Here is a 22,820-nt window from a genome sequence, read left to right as displayed (position 1 = left end):
TCTCTCTCTCGTCCCCTCTCTCGCTCTCGCCCCTCTCTCTCGCCGCCTCTCTTTCTCACCCCCTCTCTCTCTCTCTCTCGCCTCTCTCTCTTGCGCGCCCTCTCCCTCTCTCGACCCCTCTCTTTCACTCGCCCCTCTCTCTCGCCCCCCTCTCTCGTCCCCCTCTCTCGCCTCCTCACTCTCGCCCCCTCTCTCTCGCCCTCTCTCTCACCGCCCCTCTCTCACCCCCTTTCTCTCTCGCCCCCCCTCTCTCTCTCTCGCCTCTCTCTCTCTCACCCGTTCACTCTCTCGCCCCTCTCTCTCTCGCCCCTCTCTCTGTCGGTCCTCTCTCTCTCTCTCGCACCTCTCTCTCTTGCACCTCTCTCTCTCGCGTGTCCTCTCTCTCTCGTCCCCTTCTCTCTCGCCTCTCTCTCTCTCGCCTCCTCTCTCTCTGTTGCTCCTCCTTCTTGACCCCTCTCACTCGCCCCCTCTCTCTATTGCCCCCTCTCTTTCTCTTGACTCCTCTCTCTCGCCCCCCTCTCTCTCGACCCCCCTCTCTCTCAACCCACCTCTCTCTCTCGCCACCCTCTCTCTCGCCCCCTCTCTCTCGCCACCTCTCTGTCTCTTGCCCCATTCTCTCTCTCTCTCGCCCCCTCTCTCTCTCACCCCTCCCTCTCGCCCCCCCTCTCTCGACCCCACTCTGCCTCTCTCTCTCTCGCTTGCACCTTCTCTCTCTCTCTCTCTCGCCCCTATCTCTCCCGCGCCCTCTCTCTCTCGCAACCTCTCTCTTGTCCCCTCTCTCTCTCGCCCCCTCACTCACCACCCCCTCTCACCCGCTTTCTCTCTCGCCCCCTCTCTCTCTCTCGCCTCTCTCTCTCTCACCCGTTCATTCTCTCGCCTCTCTCTCTCTCTCGCCCCCCTCACTCGCCCCCTCTCTCTCTCGACCCTCCCTTTCTTGTCCCCTCTCTCTCTCGCCCCCTCTCTCACCGCCCCTCTCTCACCCCCTTTCTCTCTCGCCCCCTCTCTCTCTCGCCTCTCTCTCTCTCCCACCCGTTCACTCTCACGCCCCCTCTCTCTCTCTCGCCCCCCTCTCTCTCTCTCCTCCCTCTCGCCCCCTCTCTCTCTCTCGCCCCCTCTCTGTCTCGCTCCCTCTCCCTCGCGCGCCCCTCTCTCTGGTGCCTCTCTCTCTCTCGCCCCCTCTCTCTCGCCCCTTTCTCTTGCCCCCTCTTTCTCACTGCCTCTCTCTCTCATCGCCCTCTTCCTGTGCCGCCCCTCTCTCTCTCTCCTCTCTACCTCTCGCCCCTTTATCTCCTCTCGCCCTCTCTCTTTCGCCTCCTCTCTCTCTCTTGCCTCCTCTCTCGCTCTCGCCCTCTCTCTCACCCCTCTCTCTCTCACCCCGCTCTCTACCTCTCTCGCCCTCCCCCCTCTCTCTCGCTCCCTATCTCTCTCGCCCCCTCTCTCTCTTGCCCCCTCTCTCTCGCCCCCTCTCCCTTTCGCTCTCTCTCTCTCACCCCTCTCTCTCTTTCTCGCCCCTCTCTCTCTCGCCCCACTCTCTCCCTCTCTCACCCTCCCCTCTCTCTCGCCCCTCTCTCTCTCTCGCTCCCTCTCTCGCCCCTTTCTCCCTCTCTCATCCCCTCTGTCTCTCTTGCCTCCTCTCTCTCTCTCGCCCTCTTCTCTCACCCTCCCGCCTCTCTCTCGCCCCCTCCCTCTCACTCTCTCTCATCCCTTTCTCTCTCTCTCTCGCTTTCTCTCTCTCTCTTGCCACCTCTCTCTCGCTCCCTCTCTCTCTCGCCCTCTCTCTCAACCCACCTCTCTCTCTCGCTCCCTCTCTCTCTCGACCCCACTCTGACTCTCTCTCGCTTGCCCCTTCTCTCTCTCTCTCTCTCGCCCCTCTCTCGCGCGCGCCCTCTCTCTCTCGCCCCCTCTCTCTTGTCCCCTCACTCTCTTGCCCCCTCTCCCACCACCCCATCTCACCCGCTTTCTCTCTCGCCCCCTCTCTCTCTCTCGCCTTTCTTTCTCTCACCCGTTCACTCTCTCACCCCCCCTCTCTCTTTCTCGCCCCTCTCTCTCGCCCCCACTATCTCTCCCCCCTCTCTCACCCCCTCTCTCTCTCACCCCCTCTCTGTCTCGCTCCCTCTCTCTCACACGGCCTTCTCTCTCTCTCACCCCTCTCTCTCTTGCGACCCTCTCTCTCGCGCGCGCCCCTCTCTCTGGTGCCCCTATCTCTCTCGCCCCCTCTCTCTCTCGCCCGCTCTCTCTCGCCCCTCTCTCTTCCCCCTCTCTTTCTCGCTGCCTCTCTCTCTCATCGCCCTCTCCCTGTCTCGACCCTCTCTCTCCTCTCTATCTCTCGCCCCTTTCTCTCTCTCTCTCGCCCCTCTCTTTCGTCTCCTCTCTGTCTCTTACCTCCTCTCTCGCTCTCGCCCTCTCTATCACCCCTCTCTCTCTCACCCCGCTCTCGCCCGCTCTCTCTCTCGCCTCTCTCTCGTCCCTTTCTCACTCTCTCTCGCTCCCTCTCTCTCTCGCCCCCTCTCTCTCTTGCCCCCTCTCCCTCTCGCCCTCTCTCTCTCACCCCCTCTCTCACTTTCTCGCCCCTCTCTCTCACACCCCACTCTCTCCCTCTCTCACCCTCCCCTCTCTCTCGCCCCTCTCTCTCTCCCTCGCTCCCTCTCTCGCCCCTTTCTCTCTCTCTCGTCCCCTCTGTCTCTCTTGCCTCCTCCCTCTCTCTCGCCCCCTCCCTCTCACCCTCTCTCTCTCATGCTTTTCTCTCTCTCTCTTTCTCTCTCTCTCTTGCCCCGTCTCTCTCGCATCCTCTCTCTCTCGCCCCCTCTCTCTCGCCCCCTCTCTCTCACCCCACCTCTCTCTCTTGCCACACTCTCTCTCACCACCTCTCTTTCTCTCTCACCCCCTCTCTCTATCGCACCCTCTCTCTCTCGCACCCCTTCTCTCTCTCGCCACCCTCTCTCTCGCCCCTCGCTCTCTCTTGCCTCTCTCTCTCTCGCCACCCTCTCTCTCTCGCCTCTCTCTCTCTCGCCCCTTTCTTTCTCTCTCTCGCCCCTTTCTCTCTCTCTCGCCCGTTTCTCGCGCTCTGTCTCTCGCCCCTTTCTTTCTCTCTCTCGCCCCTTTCTCTCCCTCTCTCGCCACCTCGCTCACTCACCCCATCTCAATCTCTCTCGCCTCTCTCTCTCACCCCACCTCTCTCTCTTGCCACCCTCTCTCTCGCCCCCTCTCTCTCTCACCACCTCGCTGTCTCTTGCCCCTTTCTCTCTCTCTCTCAGCCCTCTCTCTCTCTCACCCCCTCTCTCTCTCGCGCCCTCTCTCTCTCGCACCCCTTCTCTCTCTCGCCGCCCTCTCTCTCGCCCCTCGCGCTCTCTCTCGCCTCTCTCTGTCTCTCGCCACCCTCTTTCTCTCGCCTCTCTCACTCGCCCCTTTCTCTCTCTCGCCCGTTTCTCGCGCTCTGTCTCTCGCCCCTTTCTTTCTCTCTCTCGCCCCTTTCTCTCCCTCTCTCGCCACCTCGCTCACTCACCCCATCTCTCTCCCTCGCCTCTCTCTCTCACCCAACTCTCTTCCTCTCTCGCCCTCCCCCTCTCTCTCGCCACCTCTCTCTCTCGCCCTCGCTCTCTCTCTCTCGCCCTCTCTCTCTCGCCTCTGTCTCATCCCTTTCTCCCTCTCTCTCGCCCCTTCTGTCTCTCTTGCCCTCCCTCTCTCTCTCTCTCTCGCAACCTCTCTCACTCTCGCCCCCCTCTCTCCCGCCCTCCCCACTCTCTCTCTCCCCCTCTGTCTCGCTTTCTCTCTCTCTTGCTCCTTTTCACTCTCACACCCCCTCTCTCTCTCGCCCCCTCTCTGTCTCGCCCCCCTCTCTCTCGCCTCATCTATCTCTCTCGCCCCATCTATATGTGTATGTGTCTCTCTCTGGACCCTTCCCCCACTTGCACACTCTCTCTCGAGTCACTGTCTCCTCATCTCCCTTTCTCTTCCCTCTCTCTCTTTCTCTCACCCCCTCTCTCTCGCCCCCTCTCTCGCTCGCCCTTTCTCTCTCTCTCGCCCCTTTCTCTCTCTGACTCTCGCCCCAGCTCTCTCTCGCCCCGTCTCTCTCTCTCTCGCCCCTTTCTCTCTCTCTTGCCCCTTTCTCTCTCTGACTCTCGCCCCGTCTCTCTCTCGCCCCGTCTCTCTCTCTCTTGCCCCTTCTTTCTCTCTCGCCCCCCCTCTCTCGCCCCTCTCTCTCGCCCCCTCTCGCTCTCGCCCCCTCTTTCTCTCTAGCTCCCTCTCTCTCTCCACCTTTCTCTCTCGCCCCCTCCCACTCTCTCTCGTCCCCCTCTTTCTCTCTCTCGCCTCTATCTCTCTCGCCCCCTTCTCTCACTCGCCCTCTCTCTCTCCCGCTCCCTCTCTCTCGCCCCCTCGCTCTCTCTCGCCTCTCTCTCGCCCCTCTTTCTCTCTCTCGCCCCCTCTCTCTTTTTCCCCCTCTCTCCCTCTCGCCCCTCTTTCCCTTTCCCGCCCCTTCTCTCTCTCTTTCTCTTTTTTTTCTCTCTCGCCCCTTTACCTCTCTCTCGCCCCTCTCTCTTTCTCTCGCCCCCCTCTCTTTCCCTCGCCCCCTCTCTCTCTCTCCCTGCTCCTTTACTCTTCCTCCACATTCTTTCTCACTCACCCACTCTCGCTCTATCGCACTCTCCCCACCATCTATATGTGTATGTCTCCCTCTCCCAGGACCCATCCCCCACCTGCTCACTCTCTCTCGAGTCACTGTCGCCTCATCTCCCATCCTCTTCCCTCTCTCTCTCTCTCGTTCTCGCCCCCGTCTCTCTCTTTCTCTCTCTCTTTATTGCCTCCATCACCCTCCGCGTCTTGTCCCTCTCTCGTTCCTTCTCTCGACCCCATCCCTCTCTCCTCCCTCTCTCTTTTGCTCAGCTCCTCTCTTTCTCTCGCTCTGTGTCTCTCTCTCTCCTTCTCGCCCTCTGTCTATCTCTCTCTCCTCACCTGTCTCTCTCGCTATCTCTCTCTCTCACCCCGTCTCTCTCGCCCCACTCTTTCACTACCTCGCTCTCATCCTATCTCTCTCACGCCACCCTCTTTGTCGTCTCTCTCTCTCTCTCTCTCTCGGTCTCACTCGACAACCCTCTCAAGCACCCTTCTCTCCTTCTCACCCTTCCTCTCTTTCCTCTCTCTCTCACCATCTATCCATCTCTCTCTCTTTCACTCGCCCTGCCTCTCTCTCCTTGTCTCTCTCTCTCTTTCACACTTGCGCCCCCCCCACCGATCTCTCTCTCTATTTTGCTCTCGGCGACTCTCTTCTGACCCCTTATTCTCTCTCTCGTTTCTTTTCTCCCTCCCTCTCATTCTGTGTCTCTCTCTTTCTGTCTCGCCCTCTCTTGCCCCGCGCTCTCGCTGTCACCCTCTCTTTCTCCCGCCCCCTCTCTGTCAAACCCCCTCTCACGGAACCCTCTCCCTTCTTGGCCTTCCTCACTGTCTCTCGTCTCTCTCACCATTTGTCTCTCTCTCGCTGCCCATCAAACTCTCTCTTTCTTGCCCTCGCTCTCTTTCTTGCCCTCGATCTCTCTCTCTCCTCCCTTTTCTCTCTCTCTCACCCCATTCTCTTTCGCCCCCTCTCTCTCGCCCCTCTATCTCTCTTTTGTCTCCCTCGCTCTCTCGAACCCTGTTTCTCTCTCCTTGCTCCTTCTGTCTCTCTTGTTCCCTCCCACTCTCATCCCCCGTCAATCTCTCTTGCCCCTTCTCTCTCTCTCACCCCTCTCTCTCGTCCCTTCTGTCTCTCGCCTCTCTCTCTCTCTCGCCCCCCTCTCTCTCGCCCCCTCTCTCTCTCTCGCCCCTCTCTCGCGCCCCTCTCTCTGTCTCGCCGCGTCTCTCTCCCTCGCCCCTCTCTCTATCGCACCCTCTCTCTCTCGCCGCTCTCTCTCTATCGCCCCCTCTCTTTCTCTCGCCCCCCCTCTCTCTCGTCTCATCTCTCGCTCTCGCCCCCTCTCTCTTTGTCTGGTCCCCTCTCTCTCTCTCTCGCCCCCTCTCTTTCTCTCTCTCGCTCCATCTCTCCTCGCTCCCCTCTCTCTCTCGCCCCCTCTCTCTCTCTCTCGTCCCCTCTCTCTCTCTCTCTTACCCCCCTCTCTCTCGGACCCCTCTTTCTCTCGCCGCCTATTATGCTCACCTCTCTCGCCCCCTCTCTCTCTCGCCCCCTCTCTCTCTCGCCCCCTCTCTTTCTCTCTCTCGCCACCTCTCTCTCTCGCCCTCCTCTCTCTCTCACCCCCTCTCTCTCGCCCCCTCTCTTGCCCCCTCTCCCGCCCCCTCTCTCTCTCTCGCCCCTCCCTCTGTCTCGCCCCCTCTCTCTCACCCCTCTCTCTCGCTCGCCCTCTCTCTCTCTTGCGACCCAGTCTCTCTCTCTCACCACCCTCTCTCTCTGGTGCCCCTCTCTCTCGCCTCCTCTCTCTCTCTCGCCCTCTCTCTCACCCCCCTCGCTCTCTGTCGTCCCCCCTCTCCCTCTCTCGCCCTCCCTCTCTCTCTCGCCCCCTATCTTTCTCTCCCTCGCCCCCTCTCTCACCCCTCTCTCTCTCACCCTCTCTCTTGCCCCCCTCTCTCGCCCCCTCTCTCTCTCTCGCCCACCTCTCTCTCACCCCACTCTCTCCCTCTCTCGCCCTCCCCCACTCTCTCGCTCCCTCTCTCTCGCCCACTCTCTCTTTCGCCTCTCGCTCTCATCCCTTTCTCTCTCTCTCTCTCGCCCCCTCTCTGTCTCGCTCCCTCTATCGCTCCCCCTCTCTCGCCGCTCTCTCTCTCGCCCCCTCTCTCTCGCCCGTCTTTCTCTCTCTCACCCCTCTTTCTCTCTCTCGCCCCCCGCTCTCTCGCCCCTCTCTCTCTCTCGCCCCTCTTTCTCTCTCTCGCCCCTTCCTTTCTCACCCCCTCTCTCTCTTTTGCTCCCTCTCGCTCTCGACCCTCTTTCTCTTTCCCGCCCCCTCTCTCTCTCCATTTCTCATTTTTTCTCTCTCTCGCCGCTTTCTCTCTCTCGCCCCTTTACCTCTCTCTCGCCCCTCTCTCTTTCTCTCGCCCTCCTCTCTTTCTCTCTCCCCTCTCTCTATCTCCCTGCTCCTTTACTCTTCCTCCACATTCTTTCTCACTCACCCACTCTCGCTCTCTCCCAACCATCTATATGTGTATGACTCTCTCTCAGGACCCATCCCCCACTTGCTCACTCTCTCTCGAGTCACTGTCGCCTCATCTCCCTTTCTCTTCCCTGTCTCTCTATCTCTCTCGTTCCCCCCATCTCTCTCTCTCTATTGCCTCCATCTCCCTCCTTGTCTTGTCCCTCTCTCGTTCCCTCTCTCGACCCCATCCCTCGCTCCTCCCTCTCTCCACCCCCTTTGTCCTCTCTCTCTCGCTCTCACTCGACAACCCTCTCACGCACCCTTCTCTCCTTCTCACCCTTCCTCTCTTTCCTCTCTCTCTCACCATCTTTCCATCTCACTCTCTCACTCGCCCTGCCTCTCTCTCCTTGTCTCTATCTCTCTTTCACACTCGCGCCCCCCCTTCCCACCTATCTCTCTCTCTCTACTTTGCTCTCGGCGACTCTCTTCTGTCCCCTTATTCTCTCTCTCGTTTCTTTTCTCCCTCCCTCTCACTTTGTCTCTCTCTCTTTCTGTCTCGCCCTCTCTTGCCCCTGCGCTCTCGCTGTCACCCTCACTTTCTCCCACCTCCTCTCTGTCAAACCCCTTCTCACGGAACCCTCTCTCCTTCTTGGCCTTCCTCTCTGTCTCTCGTCTCTCTCACCATTTGTCTCTCTCTCGCTGCCCATCACACTCTCTCTTTCTTGCCCTCGATCTCTCTCTCTCTCATCCTTTTTCTCTCTCCCTCGCCCCCTCTCTTTCGACCACTCTCTTTCACCCCCTCTATCTCTCTTTTGTCTCCCTCGCTCTCTCGAACCCTGTTTCTCTCTCCTTGCTCCTTCTGTCTCTCTTGCTCCCTCCCCCTCTCATCCCCCCTCTCTTGCCCCTTCTCTCTCTCGCCCGTCTATTTTGCCCCCTCTCTCGTCCCATATCTCGCTCGCGCTCCCTCTCTCTCTTGCCCCCTCTCTATCTCGCCCCCTCTCTCTCTCGCCCCTCTCTCTCTCGCCCCCCCTCTCTCACTCTCTAGCCCCCTCTCTCTATCGCCCCCTCTCTTTCTCTCGCCCCCTATCTCTCTCTCTCGCCCCCTCTCTCTCTCGCCCCCTCTTTCTCTCGCTCCCTCTCTCTCTCGTCCCCTCTCTCTCTCTCACCCCCTCGTGCTCTCGCCCCCTCTCTCTCTCGGCCCCCCTCTCTCTCGCCCCTTCTCTCTCTCGCCCCTCTCTCTCTCTTGCTCCCCTTCTCTCTCGGCCCCCCTCTCTCTCTCGCCCCCTCTCTCTCTTGCCCACTATGCCTCTCTCGCACCCTCTCTATCTAGCCCCTCTCTCTTTCGCCGCCTATCATTCCCCCCTCTCTCGCCCCCCCCTCTCTCGCCCCCTCCTTTTCTCTGTCTCGCCCCGTCTCTCTCTCGCCCCCTCTGTCTCTCTCGCCCCTCTCTCTCTACCACCCCTCTCTCTCTCTCGCCCCCTCTCTCTCTCGCCCCCTCTGTCTCTCTCGCCCCTCTCTCTAACCCCCCTCTCTCTCGCGCCTTCTCTCTCTCTCGCCCCCTCTCTCTCGCGCCCCCTCTCTTGCCCCCCTCTCTCGCCCCCTCTCTCTCTCTCTCGCCCCCCTCTCTCGCCCCTCTCTCTCTCACCCCTCTCTCTCTCACTCCACTCTCTCCCTCTCTCGCCCTCCTCCCTCTCTATCGCCCTCTCTCTCTCTCACCTCTCTCTCTCTCACCACACTATCTTCCTCTCTCGCCCTCCTCACTCTTTCTCGTCCCCTCTCTCTTGCCCTCTCTCTCTCGTCCCTTTCTCTCTCTCTCTCTCGCCTTCTCTCTCTCTCGCCCCTCTCTCTCTAGCCCCCCTCTCTCTTGCCCCCTCTCTCTCTAACCCTCCCGCCTCTCTCTCACCCCCTCTCTATCATCCCCTCTCTCTCTCGTCCCTTTCTCCCTCTATCTCTCGCCACCTCTCTCTGTCTCGCTCCCTCTCTCTTTCTTTCCCCTCTCTCGCACTCTCCCTCCGCCCTCTCTCTCTTGCCTTCTCTATCTCTCTCTTGCCATCCCGCTCTTTTTTGCACTCCCCTTATCTCTCACCCCTGTCTCTCTCTCTCGCCCCCTCACTCTCTCACCCCCTCATTCTCTCTCTCTCTTCCCTCTCTCCTCTTCTCTCTCTCTCTCGCCTCCCCATCTCTCTCGACTCCCTTCTCTCTCCTTGTCCCTCTCTCTCTCTAAGACTTGCCCCGTTGTCTCTCACCCCCTCGCTCGCACCTCTCTCAGTCTCACTCTCTCTGTCTCTCATTATCTCTCTTCCTCCGTTACCCTATCTCTCTCTGTTTCTCATTATCTCTCTCCCTCCGTGACCCTATCTCTCCCTTGTTCCCCCCTCTCTCTCCCCGCTCCTTCTCTCTCTCCCTCTCCCTCGGTATCTCGTGCCCTCTCCCTCGGTATATCTCTCTCTCTCCCCCCACCTCCCTCCGTTTCTCTTTGACTGAATCTCTCTCCCTCGTCTACCTCCCTCCCTTCCTTCCTCTCTCTGACATGCTCTGTCTTTCTCTGATGCTTTCCTCTCCCTCTGACCCAGAGACTGAGAGAGGGGTGGTGGTGGTGCGGCTGCATGTGGTGGGGTGGGGGTGAGAGAATAGAGAGATGTGGGAGGGAGGAGGAAGAGAAAATGGCGTAGAGACAGAATTGCGGGAGGGAGACAGAGATCGCAGAGTCAGGGTGAGGGGGAGAAGGAAGAGTGATGGCAGGTGGAGAAACAGGGGTTGGGTGTGTGTGTGAGAGAGGGGGAGTGAAAGGGAGAGGTGGTGAGAAAGAGTGAGTGTGCAGAAAGAGAGAGAGAGAGGGGGAGAGAAGTGATGAGAAAGAGTAGGCGAGAGGAAATGGGTAGGCCAGGTTGGGGGGACAGTGGGTGTTAAACCCAGCTCCTGAGCTCAGGGCGCGGTGCCTTCCCCTTCCCTGAGGACCAGGACTTGGGGCTGAGTCTGTATCTCGGCGGCAGTTTGCTATGAAGAGGTCGAGGGCAGGTAGGAGGCCAGCACGGGGTGTCCAGGTGGACGGGGTGTGTTGGAGGTGGGAGAAGGGGTCGTCAGAGGGTGGGCGAGAGTCTTGATTGAAGAAGAAGGCACGGAGGCGAAGGCGGCGGAAGAATTGTTCGGTGTCACTCCGTGTATTGAATTCATTGACCCGAGAACGTGTGGGAACAAAGGTGAGACCTCTGCTGAGGACTGATCTTTCATCCTCAGAGAGGGGCAAGTCTGGAGGGATGGTGAACACACGGCAGGGCTGGGAGCTAGGACCTGGTGTGGGGCTGGAGCTGGATGTGGGGGCGGGGTTAGGCCTGGGGGCGGGGACAGAGGTCGGCTTGGGGGCGGAGTTGGACATGGTGATAGAGACCGGCGGGGGGGCGGGGTTAGACGCGGTGACGGAACTCGGCCGGGGGGCGGAGTTAGGCGCGGTGACGGAACGCGGCGTGGGGGCGGGGTTAGGCGCGGTGACGGAACTCGGCCGGGGGGCGGAGTTAGGCGTGGTGGCGGAACGCGGCTTGGGGGCGGGGTTAGGCGCGGTGACGGAACTCGGCCGGGGGGCGGAGTTAGGCGTGGTGGCGGAACGCGGCGGGGGGGCGGGGTCAGGCGTGGTGACGGAACGCGGCGGGGGGGCGGAGACACATGCGGCGATGTGGTCCAAACGTAGATTGCTGACGTCACTGGGGGCGGAAGTAGCTGCGGCGACCACGCAGACAGAGTTCTTCCCCGTAGCCGCGGAGGTCGCCAATCTGTTGGTGATTGTCTTCATGACGATCGCAGAGCAGGTTGTCTGTGCGGCGATTCCGGAGGCGGTTGTTAGGGCCGCGATCATGAAGGTTGCGAGGTCGGTGGGGGCGGAAGTGACGTCATCGTCGGCGGCGTCTGCGGCTATTGCCGCGGGCGCTGCAGCGGCCGCGTGTGTAATGGCGCCGGACTGGTTTCGGAGGCCGATGGAAGTTTCTGGAACGGTTGAGGAATCCGGAGTTTGGGGGTAAGTGCATGAAAGTTTTTGGTACTTACTGCCTTTAATTTCCGAAATGGCTAGAAAGAACTGTTTGTTCAGTCTATGGATTCTTCTGTAAATGAAGAACAGTAGAGGTCCTTTACAGGTCTGTGAGAGAGTTGTCCTGAGCTGGGGTAGGTCGAGCTGCAGGGAGTGTAGGTACCGGCGCATGGCTGCAAGCGTGGAGCGGAGGATCCGGAGGGAGGTCCGTTGCTGGAGCCTGCGGATTTGTTGCAGGTACTGGTAGTCCTGGTTGGGTCCATATTGTGTTGGTCGGAAGGTGATCTGGAGTCCATGGGGGATCAGTCGGTTCCGTAGGCAGGTGCTGAGGAAGGAGACATGGCTGTGGTAACGAGTCTGCTTCAGAATATGGCTGAAGAGCTTCTGTGCAGAGGAGATGACCTGGGGGGTGCAGTGAGAGAGGGACTCACTGAAACCTTTGTAGAGAGAGGCAGAGAGCTTCTTCAAGGAAGGCATCCTTGTAAGAGGATTCGCAGTAGGTTGAAATCTTCGAGGAGAAAGTGAGGTCTGCAGATACTGGAGATCAAAGTTGAAACTTTATTGCTGGAACAGCACAGCAGGTCAGGCAGCATCCAGGGAACAGGAGATTCGACGTTTCGGGCACAGGCCCTTCTTCAGGAATGAAGAAGGGCCTGTGCCCGAAACGTCGAATCTCCTGTTCCCTGGATGCTGCCTGACCTGCTGTGCTGTTCCAGCAATAAAGTTTCAACTTTGATCTCCAGCATCTGCAGACCTCACTTTCTCCTCTGTATCTCTCCAGCTGAGCTTCTCCAACACAAAGACACACAACAACATCGGTCACTCTGCTGCTCAGCACGCTTTCATCAGCATTTTTATTGTTTACAAATAGAAGTGATGGATACAGTCAGTGGGATGGTGCCTTTTCTCACTGGCCCCTGAGTTGTGAGAAACGTTGAACTGTTTCCCTGTAACCCCCCCTGTGGGATAAGGATGGACAAACCTGCGCTACCCTCAGTCTGTTACCATAGCGACAGGCTGCTCCATCACTGAAACACTGAACTGAAATGAGAAAATCCCGGATGGATTGACTAATGAGGGAATTTGATGGATGGATGGATTTGGGTGAAGGGATATTTCAGCACATTCTTCAGCTGCTGCCTGAACTTAGTCTGGGTCACGGCATAAATCGCGGTGTTTGTGCAGCAACTGAGGAGCTGCAGCATGAAGCCCAATTCCTGCACAAAGCCATCGAGATACAGAGGGGAAACCACAATATCAATCATCCGTAACCATATAGAACACAGAATTAACGTTGACCATAACAGGATGAAATTGGCCTAGATCACAAACAGTAGAATGATGGTTTTTTTTCGGTTTCTCATTTCAGTGTCAGACTGAGCGTCCCCATTGGTGTAAGCGCGGAGTCTCCCGCGGGCTCTGCTGGTCACTAAAATGTGTCTGACGGTGAGAACATTGAGCAGCAGAATCAGGAGAAATGGGACACACGGGGTTAGAATATGGTGGAGGAACTCGATTGTGACCCAGACAATGGAGAATAGAACAGCGTCTGTTACATCACAAAACCAGGGGACGTTCACCAGCGAATACCGAGCCGTGAGCATAAAATACCAGAAAATGTTCTTTAAACAGCTCAGCACAGTCACTGCTCCCAGAACCACAGCCGCCGTTTTCTCACTGCAATATTTACTTTTCAGCTTCTGGCAACAAATGGCCACAAACCGATCAAAGGTGAAAGTGACGGTGAACCAGACAGAGCAGTCAGTGGCTGCATAAAGCAGGACGGCGTGGGTATTACACACGGGGACGGAGTCCATCAGGAAATAAAACTGTTCCCAATAAACAATGGGAATGTGTCTCAGGATCAGGTCGAGGATAATGACCAGGAGATCCGCCGCTGCCATGGCCCCCAGGTAACGTCTGACACATGGAGACAATCCACAATCTTTATAAAGCAGGACGTAGATGGTCACTACGTTAACTGTGAGGAAGGAAAACAAACCCATTATCCATCAGCTTGGAGGCAAAGGGACCCGTTTGATCGGGGACCCAGTGAGATTTTCAAATGTGTCCCTGTATTCAGGGATTTATTAAAATAATTGGAGCTGGAATAACAAATGGGAAGGTCGGGATTACTGACAAAAATGTGATATAAACCACAAGAAACCCTCCCTCCCCAAACACACAGAGACACATCCATAAGGACAGATGGTTTCTAGAACATTCCACACACTCGATCACTCGAGAGCAGACACAGGTCACTCCTTCGCAGTTCGTAATACGGAAGGTGGAAACGTTGCTGTCCTGAAGGATTCTCTCCCAGTTTCCTGAAGACAAACGGAGTTTGGGAATTCCTGTATTTTGGTCTAAATTGTGGTCGATCCTGTGCCGTGGAGAAATGTAAACGCAGGGAAAACGTATTCACCCCTTTAACTGCCTGAGGGGTATTCGGAACAGTGTCTCCTTCTCCCTGGAACAGGATCTCTTCCCTCGGGATCTTATCGTTTGTTCAATTCACTGACGTCCGGCCGTTCACAAACAATGTCAGGGACAGAACGTTCCGGGGAATGTCAGTTATAGAATGTCAGGGACAGAACGTTCCGGGGAATGTCAGTTATAGAATGTCGGGGACAGAACGTTCCGGGGAATGTCAGTTATAGAATGTCGGGGACAGAACGTTCCGGGGAATGTCAGTTATAGAATGTTGGGGACAGAACCTTCCAAGGAACATCACTTATACGATGTTGGGGACATAAAGTTCAGGGGAACACCTTGACCTGTCCATCACCTTTTCCCCCATCCACTCCACCCTCCTCTCTGACCTATCACCTCTCCCCCACCTCCATCTTCTGATCACATTCCCAGCTTCCTTCCCCCCAGCCAAAGCCCCAGTCCCCTCCCATTTATCTCTCAGCTCCCCGGTCAACAAGTCTCATTCCTGATGAAAAGGTTATGCCTGAAACGTTCATTCCCCTGCTCCACGGACGTTGCCTGACCTGCTGTGCTTTTCCAGCACCACACTCCCAGTCAGGAAACAGTCCGACATCGTCATACTCACGGGACCAGGCTTGATGGTTCATGTTTCATGAAGCCCCATCACCATCCCTGGGTAATCCTGTCCCACCTGCAGGATAGACACACCAGTGATGGGAACTCCTTGGGATACAGTCAGGGAAGGAGTTACCCTGCAATTCCCCAACATTAATTCCAGGACCCAGGAAATCTCATAGTAACAGATCATGGTCAAGGAAATCGCCTGAGGATGGATATCTCCTGCCCCCCACCCCTCCTCTCGGTGATAACTCAGTTCCCCTCGATGTTAGAAACAAATCAGAGGAAGCACTGAGGGTGACAAGGACACAGACCGTCGTCTGGGTGTGGGACTTCAATGTTCATCACCAAGAGTGTGTCCACAGGCACGCCACTGACTGAGCAGTGAGGGGCCTCACATACACAGCAGTCAGACTGGGGGGAAGTGATAGGGGAACCAACAAGAGAGAAACATTCTCACCAAACCTCTTATCCCAGAGGGATCTGTCCCTAACAGTATCTGTAGGAGCAGCCAGCACACAGTCCTGGTGGACGGAAAATCTCAGCCTCATATTGAAGACCCTGCCCACTGTGTTATGTGTCACTCCTTCCTGTGAAGTAGGGACATACTTCTAAAGGACCAAGCACATGGAAGCTAGCCATCCATGAGACACTGTGGGCTAGCAGCAGCTGCAGCATCAATGGCCATCTCTCCATCATAAAGTCAGAAGTGGCCTATTCACTGATGGTTCCAAAATGTTCTGCACTAATCCCAACTTCACCTGTACTGAAGCAGGCTATTCAGCCCATCAAGAGTTTTATTCAAGACAACATCCACCTGGTCCGGGACCTGATCCATTTCTGTCGACGGGCTGGTCTGCCGAGCGCCTTCCTGCTCTCGACAAGGAGAAGGTGTTCAACAGGGTCGATCACGAATACCTGCTCGGGACTCTGCGGGCATTTATAGTCAGCATGGTTTTGTGAAGGGCAAGTCGTGCCTCACAAACCTTATTGAATTCTTTGAAAAGGTGACGAAGGAGGTTGATGAGGGGAAAGCGGTAGATGTGGTATATATGGATTTTAGTAAGGCGTTTGATAAGGTTCCCCATGGTAGGCTACTGCAGAAAATACGGAGATATGGCATTGAGGGTGAGTTGGAGGTTTGGATTAGGAATTGGCTGGATGGAAGAAGACAGAGGGTAGTAGTTGATGGCAAAGTTTCTTCATGGAGTGCCGTCACTAGCGGTGTTCCGCAAGGATCTGTTTTGGGACCATTGCTGTTTGTCATTTTTATAAATGACCTGGAAGAGGGGTTAGAAGGTTGGGTGAGCAAGTTTGCGGATGATACGAAAGTCGGAGGAGTTGTTGACAGTGAGGAAGCACGTGGCAGGTTACAGCAGGATATAGAGAAGCTGCAGAGCTGGGCAGAAAGGTGGCAGATGGAATTCAATGTAGCTAAGTGCGAGGTGATTCACTTTGGGAAGAATAACAAAAAGATGGGGTACTGGGCTAATGGTCGGATACTTGGTAGTGTGGATGAGCAGAGGGATCTTGGTGTCCATGTACACAGATCTCTGAAAGTTGCCACCCAGGTAAATAGTGCAGTGAGGAAGGCATATGGCGTACTGGCTTTTATTGGTAGAGGAATTGAGTTCCGGAGTCCTGAGGTCATGATGCAGTTGTATAAGACTCTGGTACGGCCGCATCTGGAATATTGTGTGCAGTTTTGGTCGCCATACTATAGGAAGGATGTGGAGGCATTGGAACGGGTGCAGAGGAGGTTTACCAGGATGTTGCCTGGTATGGAAGGAAAATCGTATGAGGAAAGACTGAGGCACTTGGGGCTGTTTTCACTAGAGAAAAGAAGGTTTAGGGGTGACTTGATTGAGGTGTACAAGATGATTAGGGGGTTAGATAGGGTCGACAGTATGAACCTTTTCCCGCGTATTGAGTCGGGTATTACAAGGGGGCATAGCTTTAAATTAAGGGGGGGTAGATATAGGACTGATGTTAGGGGTAGGTTCTTCACTCAGCGAGTCGTTAGTTCATGGAATGCCCTGCCAGTAACAGTGGTGGACTCTCCCTCTTTATGGGCATTTAAGAGGGCATTGGATAGGTATATGGAGGATAGTGGGTTAGTGTAGTTTAGGTGGGCTTGGATCGGCGCAACATCGAGGGCCCAAGGGCCTGTACTGCGCTGTATTCTTCTATGTTCTATGTTCTATGTTCTATTTGGGTTCGGGATGCTGTTCCTTGCCCCGATCCAACTTTTGCATGCCACTGCAGAGTGTCTGATTAATGTTAACGGTTCCCTGACGGCGCCCCTTCCCTTCGGGAGAGGAGAACATCAAGGCTGCCCCCGTCCAGCCATCTGTATTCCCTGTGCGTGGAGCCTTTCCTGCACCTCTTGCGGGGGAGGTTGTCGGGGCTGGTTCTGCATGGTGTGGGCACTGGGTTGGTCCTCTCGGCTTACGCCGCCGATGTGCTCTTCTCTTTCATCGACCCGGCTAACCTGGGGAGGATGCGCGAGTTCCAGGTCATGTACTCGGCAGCGTCTTCCTCCAAGATAAACTGGGCCAAATGTTCCAGACTACTGGTCGATCCGTGGCGGATGGAGTCTGCTGGAGGAGTTGCGGGGGTTCAGCTGGAGTACCACCCATCTCCATTACCTGGGAGTCTACCTAAGCCCGGCTGAGGAATCCTGGCCGGCCAACTGGCAGGAGCTGGAGGCCAAAGTCTCGGCTCGCCTAGGCCGCTGGACAGGACTGCTCCGAGTGCTATCTTACAGGAGTCGAGTGCTGGTCATAAACCAGCTGGTGGCCGCTATGCTGTGGTACCAGCTGGTCACTTTGGTCCCTCCTCCTGGCTTTGTCGCTGACATCCAGAGAACGTTGGTCGACTTCTTCTGGAACAAAAAGATGCACTGGGTCTCTGCGCAGGTTCTGAGTCTCCCTATTGAGGAGGGCGGTCAGTCGCTGGTGTACGTCTGCACCCAGGTCACGACGTTCTGCCTTCAGACCTTGCAGCAATACATTTACGTCGAGCCTCCTTCTCGGCGGGGCGTACTGGCGACGTATTTTTTCCGCCAGGTGCGTAACCTCAATTACGACACGCAGCTCCTGTTTGTCGACCGTGACGGTTTGGAGGTTACGCTCAAGACACTGCCTATCTTTTACCAGGACCTGATCACTTTCTGGAACATGGTCGAATCGCGTCGCCTCTACCCTCCAGCAGGAGTAGCGGCTGTCATCAGGGAGCCATTGCTCAGGAATCCTCACCTCCGTACTCGCGGGTTCGAGTGGCTGTCAGAGGGGAGGGCCGTGGTGGCGAGGGTGACAAGGGTCGGGGACGTACTGGGTGCCGGGGGCCTGGGCTGGACGCTGCAGCATGACATAGCGAGCAGGGCAGCGGTAGACGTCCGGTACGTGGCCACCGCCATCCGACGCCTTAAAACGGCAATGCTCGGACCTGACGTAGTGCACCAGTTGGAGGATGCTCAGGTGTACAGTGGGATTCTGTCCAGGCTCACCCCAGCCCACACGGAATTTCACATTGGCCCCAAGGTCCTGTACTTCCCGCGGGAGCCTCTGCCCCACAACCTGAGCTGCCTCTGGAATTTTAATTTTGTCCCTTTAAGGACGTTAAAAGGCAGGTCATATATCGACTGCTGCTGCACACCGTCCATCTCTTCTCCCTCATCCACCGTCCGGACGCGCCTTGGCCTGCCCATTTGCGACTGGGCGGTGGGGATCCCCAATGGAGGGCTCTCTAGGCGGGAGTCCTCCCCTTTCTCCCGGGGAGATGGCGTGGAGGGTCCCCTGTAACCGCAGATTGCGTTGGTTCATAGACTCCCAGCCCAACTACTTGTTCTGTGGCGCTGTGGAGTCCGTGGACCACGTGTATATTGGGTGTGGGCGTTTGCACTCCATTTTTGATTTTCTGAAAAACCTCCTCCTCTGCTTTTGGCTGCACTTCAGTCCCACGCTCCTGATCTTCGGGCACCCAGTTCGGAGGAGGGAGGGCAGGTCTGAAGACCTCCTCATGGGTCTGCTCCTGGACCTGGTAGAACTGGCCAGAAACAGGACCAGGCAGCGGGCCGTGGAGGGGGTCCTTAGGGACTACTGCCTGCCCCTCTTCTGCTATGTTAGAGCCCGGGTGTCCTTGGAGAAGGAGTACACGGTGTACACCAACACCCTGGAGTTGTTCAGGGAGAGGTGGGCGCCGCAGGGAGTGGAGTGCATTATTTCCCCCTCCAACTCTATTTTGATTTAATCCCTGCCCTCCCCTTCACTGTTTGATCACACAGCACTGCCCTTTGATGTGAAGGGCACTGCTTGTCACTGGCCACTCGGGTGTTTCCTTTCTTCCTGGTGGTGGAAATTTGAATAAAGATTCATGCACTTTGTGTCTCTCACTGTGTCTCACACCTGTACACGCACAACATGGATGCTGGGGAAAAATAAGCACTAAAAATAAACTGAAGTGTCAGACATTATGTTCACTAAAAAAAAAACAAGAGATTTAAACAGGAACAGAATGACGCCATTCGGCTCTTAGATGCTGTTACTCAGCTATTGGAGCAGATCTTTTAATCTTTCCAACCTGTTACACAGGAAATGCAGGGAAGATACAGCCTTTCAAAGCTGCTACATAGGAACACGGGGAGGGAGGGGGGATAGTGAGCCAGTAGCAAGAATGAATTAGGGAGAAATCAGTCTCTATCAGTTTAACACAAATTATTGACGGCAGTGACCAGTGCTGGGACCTCAACTATTTGCAAATTACATCAATGGTTTCCAGAAATGGAACAAACATGTTCTAACTAAATTTGAACTGATAGTAAGATTGAGATAAACTGAAGTTATCAAGGGGAGGTAGAGACTCTGTAAATGGGTAAGCAACAGACAACAACTTGGTAGATCGAATATAATGTGGGTAACTGTGAACCTGTGATCTTTTTTCAGGAAGAATAACAGGCTGTGTATTACATAGATGGAGAGGGATTACAGGACTTAGTGATACCATGTGTACTGGAGAGTTCGCTCTGATCTGTCCAGACATGGGAAGGGTGGCCCCATCACTCTGATGGTCTGGTCCCTGATGTTCTCAGTGGCCCCATTACTCTCAGTACATACCGGATATTTTGATGTGGTTGGTTGGTGGTGGGACTTGGTGAGGGGGAGGATGTTTTGAGCCCTGTACAACTGGGACAGCCTTTATCTAAAAGGCTATCATTCCTTTCTGCGTGGAGACGCGAGGACAACGGGAATGGCTGCCTGCTTCTGAATGAAGAGGCTTTGCCTGCTCCCAGGACAGCGGGTATTCAACAACATGATGAACTGTACCTGAGCACACTGAAGGGGATGAGAGACGGAGGGTCCAATCACAGGAATGGAAACTAAAGGTATTACCAGATCAGCTGAAATGGTTAGATATTCCACACTCTCAATCCACCTCACAGAACCAGCCCAGACTCCATAAACCCAGAGGAGATGTCTGTTCACCGTGGAACACTGTGCAGACCAGGCCAGTGTACTGCTCAGTGCAAGCCAGCAATCTGTCCAGATTCATCCATTGCACTGGTCAGTACAACCCAGCAATCTGTCCAGAGTGAAACACTGCACAGATCATGTCAGAGCATTTACCTTTAAATCATCTGTCGAGTATGGGAAGCTGGGATAGAGACAAAGAAACCCTTCTGATGCTGGAATCCAAAGTAGACAGGCAGGAGGCTGGAAGAACACAGCAAGCCAGGCAGCATCAGGAGGTGGAGAAATCGACGTTTTGGGAGTAACACTGCTGAAGGTGTCCTGAAGAAGGTTTACACGGGAAATGTCAAATTCCACACCTTCCAATGCTGCTTGGCTTGCTGTGTTCATCCAGCCTCCTGCCTGTTAAGTGTGAGAAGCAGTGGAGACCACACCCATGAATTGATCGATAAACCCGGATTAAACATCTGTTCATCACCAGGAGCTGCGCAGTGATCACCAATTTGTAACCTGGAGCAGTAACCCTCCAAGCATGAAGGACTGTGTACACCACCCCAGTGCATTGATCTGTTAACCAGGAGCAGTTACCCTCCCAGCATGTAGGACTGTGTACACCACCCCAGTGCATTGATCTGTTAACCAGGAGCAGTTACCCTCCCAGCATGTAGGACTGTGTACACCACCCCACTGCATTGATCTGTTAACCAGGAGCAGTTACCCTCCAAGCATGTAGGACTGTGTACCCCAACCCAGTGCATTGATCTGTAAACCAGGTACTGTTACGCTCCGAGCATATAGGATTGTGTACACCATCCCAATGCATTGATCTATAAAGCAGGAGCAGTTACCCTCCCAGCATCTAGGACTCTGTACTCCACCCCAGTGCATTGATCTGTAACCCAGGAGCGGTTACCCTCCCAGCATGTAGGACTGTGTACACGACCACAGTGAATTGCTCAGTAGCACTGTGTTAGATCCCTGCCCAGCGTGGGGAAACTTGCAGCCCATGCTGGAAGTGAAAGGATGTGCAGCTCCCACCCATTTCCAGATCCATCTCTCCATTGTGTCCTGACAAGGGGATGCTGTGGGTGTGAACAAGACTGCCACAGAGATACAGAAATGGAGAGGGAATCAGTTTAAACAATAACAAATGGGAGGGCTGTGGGAAATAGACACAGAGGGGGAGACCGAGAGACAGTGTTATGGAAGGATGTGTTCCCAGGTTTCAGAATGCAGAAATGAAAACATTTTAACAGCATCGTGTAACATAAGTGTTTCCAAGAATGGTAGGTGAACAGGATATTGGTGGGAGTTCAGATGATGCGGGGTTTTGGATGAGTATTTGTCCTGCAGCTTTGTATCTGGGTGTAGGGTCAGCAGAGTCTTTGACTCATTGAGCTAAATATAACAATAATTTGTCTCAGTGCCATTTCCATTGAGTGTGACAGAGGGATCATCCACACGGGGCCGAGCTACTTTCCTGGTGCTATCCTATCGAACTCACCTCATTAACTACCCACCCCATCCCATGGTGGCCCTTTCATTCAATACCAGCCCGACACTCCCACCCATCAGGGCTGGAGGTACTCACCATCGCCTGGTTGCCCCTGGATATTCCATGACCCCTGACACTGGGGCCATCTTTAAAAGGCCAAGGGGCACACGGTTGAGCTTTCTCAGTCCGGAGCTGCCCTGCAGTTTACCCCGAGCATGGCAGATCAGGGGTAATTACACCGCAGTTTGTCGACAGGGGCACGGAGAGCCTGGTGATTGGGCTAGTACAGAGGGGGAACATTCTCTTCCCAGTGGGGCCACACCATCAGACCCACCGAGCATGATCTGAGCTCACAACCCAGCTCAGTGCAGTAACTGTGGAAATGTCCAGCAATACAGGATAATCATCAATAACCTTCCCCGCTCTGTCAGGATAAGGGTCACCGTATTCTCGCTGCTCCCTCATACTCACTGTATATCTGTTATAGCACAGATCGCCGAACAAGGTTCATGCTCCACCACTCTCACTGCTGCATGCAGCACCTTCTCTCTCTGTGTGTGTCTCTCTGTCTCTGTCTGTCTCTCTTTCTCTCTCTCTCTTCCCCTCCACTTTACCCACCCCCACCCACCACATTAATAACACTGCATGGATACAACACTGTGGACTGACTCCCTCCGGACACCTCACCATGACCACGTCTCCTACCTATACCAGCTAACAGCAGGGCCACCCACTCCCACCCTCACTCCCTCCCTCCCCTTCTACCATTCCAGGAGAAACAGCCTGGAATAGGACAGAAATGGCCAAACCCGGTGGTGGAGTCACCGATATCCGTTCCCTCACCCCCCCTCCCTCCCACCATGTGGGGAGGACCCCGGTACGAGCCGGAGAGGACCAGGACGCCTCGTGTGGAGATTCTGAAACATGCACGTCCCACCGACCGAGTAAGGAGCAATGTTCAGTGAAGGGCGATTCTAACTTTAAACCCACTGGCAGCTCCGTTTCCCCCGGCACAACTTAGAAGCGATGGCCCTGATGCCATCTCCCTTTTGTGTCGAGGTGGTACAAATGGAATCCCCACGGTCTCGGTGGGCTCACAACACATCGTCACCACCACCTCCCAGGAGAGGAGCACTGAGATTCCCTCCTACACCTCCTCCTGTAAACAGCTCAGATACTGAAACTAATCTGTGATATTAACTGCCCTCCCCACTTGTCCCGACATCTTCAATAATCTGTGCTCATATACAGCCAGCACTCTCTGCTCCTGCAGCCCCTTTATAACGGCACAGCCAGTTTTAAACTGTCTTTATTTATCTTTCGTACCAATCTGCATCACCTCACATTGCTCTGCATTGATCCCCATCTGCTATATACCTGAACATGACACCAATGTGTGATTTTACTGTTAAAGTTCCACACTGCCCTCCATAGATTTTACAATTCTTCGAGGTTCGATGCCATCTACAAACATTGAGATTGTCCTAGCGTCACAGTCCCCATGAAACATCTGAAATCCTGCCCCACACACACGAGTGTGAGCAAGTGAAATATTGCTCCATGGACGGTGTCGAATAATGACCTGCTGTCAAGGGAGCAACAAAAATCCAGACGGTCTGAATGAAATATTAACAAACCACAGAGCAAGAGAGATCTGGATAGGTTCCACTTATCTGTATTATTCAGGTATGATGTGATGAAGTTGAAAGCGTGCACTGTACCTTTAGGAG

This window comes from Chiloscyllium plagiosum, unplaced genomic scaffold (genome assembly GCF_037043375.1).
Source record: "Chiloscyllium plagiosum isolate Xiang-an unplaced genomic scaffold, Cpla_swu_hap1 HiC_scaffold_29, whole genome shotgun sequence".
Taxonomy (NCBI): domain Eukaryota; kingdom Metazoa; phylum Chordata; class Chondrichthyes; order Orectolobiformes; family Hemiscylliidae; genus Chiloscyllium; species Chiloscyllium plagiosum.
This window is presented reverse-complemented; position numbering follows the sequence as displayed.